Genomic DNA, 3,209 nt, shown 5'->3' with positions numbered 1-3,209 from the left:
GTTTTATGTTTGGTGTTAAGCACAAAGCTGTACAATGGGCTATCTGTACTGCGGCCACAACAAGTGTCAAAACCCGCTTTTTAGAGTTATAAGCCTTGAGACTTACCGCTGAGCCATGGGGCGTTTACATGCCTCGGCAAACAACATTTTTACATTTTATTTGTGGCTTATTAACAGACACAAAATGTACCTTACCAAAAAATTAGAAGTTTCAAAGCAAGGTAGAACTTGGGAAAGATTTAAATATTTTGTACACGGACGTCCGAAAGTGAGTAAAATAATTTGTCATTGATAATATACAAACATCCAATTCTGTTTATTTCACAATTTCGCGCAAAGCGGCAGAGGGCTACCTACGCACAGCCCTCCCTAATTTTGATCTGATAAACTAAGAGGTAAGGCAACTAGTCAACAGAACTAAACGCCAACTCTTAAACTACTCTTGTCTGATCGAATAATGGAATTGACTGTCACTCCTATAGCGCACTAACGGCTCAAAAATGCGGTGAGCTCTTTTGAGGTAACAGGTTGCGAACCTTGAATCCTCACATTCATAGTCCGTGCAAGCAAGTTGATGCATACACTGGCAGCCCAACCAGTATTTAATACCAGATATTCAAGACGTTCTTAGATCCAATTTATTTTGTAATTACACATTCATACTGTCAGGAGAATACCATTATTACCTTATTCTGGTGAATCTTCTCCAGGTCGACAGCTGGCGTGAAGAACACTGGTGGTTTGGACAGGTCACTCATGGAGTAAAACTCTGACCTCTCACAGGGAGAATGATACATTTCTTCCATCTTTTTCCTGGTATCTACGCCACATTACAGAAAATTTAGTTCTACTTTTCTAAGTACATTCATCAACAAATAATTCAGGTAAGCTGTAACCATAAATCTATCTTTGTATATTCACCAAATAACAATTTTGTTAAATTGTAACCGTGTCAATATCTACAGAATGTACTAACGATATCAGCATCAAATGCTTATTTTGGAATGATAATTTTTACCATTAAAAATCTTCTTATGTAAAGGTTATTTAATGATGAATCCCACAATTAGATTGTGTTTATTATGTAAAACATTTCTATCACACTAAACTGAAATACATTTTAACTTCTCATTGAAATGATGTCTCAATTTAACATAAATAACTGTACAATGTTCTACAGCTACAATTCTGGTTCGTAGCTTCGAAAAAAATCTTTATTACAGTTGTGCTATGAAACTAATAGAAAGTTGGCCTTGTCCCAAATTTTCATCTGCAAATAACTGCCAAGTTTCTTATAAAAACAAAATACACGAAACAAATAAACAAACATTAAGACACCAGAGATAAGTTTAAAAGTTGATTTTATAAAAATATTTTTTGTCCCTACTGAACGACAAATAAAGCTTTCCCACGGAAATTAAAATAATACTAATTTTTAAAGAGTACTTGTACTTTTAGATAAAATAGGGTAGTGCAAATAAAAATAATAAATAGCGACACCTACTTCCTGTTGCAGTCAATCTTAGCTTCGCTGCTCTTCGTTCTTCGTCTCGGGTTTTACGCTCCGCCCCCTGAAACGTGGGAAAAGAAGGTGAATATTGTATTGGTCGTTATGAACCTTACTCAACTTCAGTTATAAATCAAGTAACAAGGACGGAGAAGGTGCCATTTTGAATCCATCCAAAGCGTTACCTCGCATTCTGAGTAAGCAGTAAAATTAGCACTGCGATACTTAGCTCAAAGTCGATGGTGAAGATTGAGGTCAAATTGTAATTATTCATTTTGATCGCCAACTTGTAAACACCCGACAGTTTCCATCTAGACCTCACCGGTTGAAAGGATGTTTACCTAGTCAATTTGTAATAAATTTGACGACTGCTGGAAAAAGGCACATTCATGCTCTAAGGCCCACAACACGGAATGGTATAGGCCTACTTTATGAATACTTAAGTAGGTCTCCGCACACCAACACTTTATGTATTCAAAGGTCTTATGCCACTGCTAATTTGTTGTATATAACTTTCGTGTCCTGGATACATACTAAGGAAATTCCTGAAACAAACGTATGCTGTTTTTCAAATCGACGTTTGTTGATTAAGTTATTCATTCTGACATTAATGAGTACTTTAAATAGTTTACGGCGACCCCGTACACGGTGCTAATGTCTGCAAAACGCTCCCTCGTGGCCTAAAGGGTCATGGTAACTTGTGATAGAATGACTGAAGCACCGTGGATATGATAAAACGCCGAGATTTGTGAAGAGCCGACGTAAAATAACGATAGCCTTACTTTAATGAGAAAGAAGCTTAATAAAACTGTTAATATATTGAACGACAAGTTAGGTCAGGTCCATTAGAACTGCCCAGTTTCTCGTTACTTATTATTACAATCATTGAGGAGTCTAGATATAAACAATTTTTGTCGTTTTTTATTTGAAGTTTGAACCACAAGATGAATCAAACGAAAAGTTTAAACTACGGTTCATTATAAAATCACACCCTCTCTCTGGAGTTAGATTTGATGTTATACAGTTATTTATATAAATCACAACGTTCTTATTGTTGTACATGATGTTGTATTCTGGAATAAAAGAAAACACACGACCATAGAGCAAAGAAAGTCTAGACTTGTTGGCTGGAAGGATAACTTCATGGTTTATTTGTTTTTCTTATAGCAAAGCCACATTAGACTATTTGCTGTGTCCACCGAGAGGAATAGAACCCCTGATGTTAGCAATGTAAATCCGAAGACTTACTGCTGTCCCGGCGGGGGACAACCTCGCGGATAAGACAAACATTTTATTGATAAAAACATGAAACTTCAGAAGGTGATGGACAGAAAAAGAATCAAAATTATAAATGCATCAACATTAAATGAAAAAATATTAAAATACGAAAACAACACTAATGTATTTAACTTAAAATAAAGTTGTATTTAACAGATTAAAATAAGAAAACAACACAAATGTAAAATCATAAATAACATTCAACGTTAAAATTGGTAGACAATTAAAAACATTTTACTTAGGCCTATCTATGGCCTTCAAAAAGTTGACGACTCTACATGTTTCGACATTACAACGTCATCCTCAGGAGTGAATTACAAGACAATGCTAAAGTATTTATAACTTTTAGTAGGTCATGTGACCATAGATAAGCCTAAATAAAATGTTTTTAATTGTGTACCAATTTTAACGTTGAATATTATCT

General features: G+C 35.1%; 1 pseudogene; it reads right to left on the bottom strand.

The window, feature by feature from the left end:
* The window catches only part of LOC106475796, a 24,294-nt pseudogene that overhangs the window by 6,028 nt on the left and 15,057 nt on the right, over positions 1 to 3,209 (bottom strand).

The sequence above is a fragment of the Limulus polyphemus genome, unplaced genomic scaffold (genome assembly GCF_000517525.1).
Source record: "Limulus polyphemus unplaced genomic scaffold, Limulus_polyphemus-2.1.2 Scaffold9182, whole genome shotgun sequence".
Lineage (NCBI taxonomy): Eukaryota > Metazoa > Arthropoda > Merostomata > Xiphosura > Limulidae > Limulus > Limulus polyphemus.
This window is presented reverse-complemented; position numbering and strand designations above follow the sequence as displayed.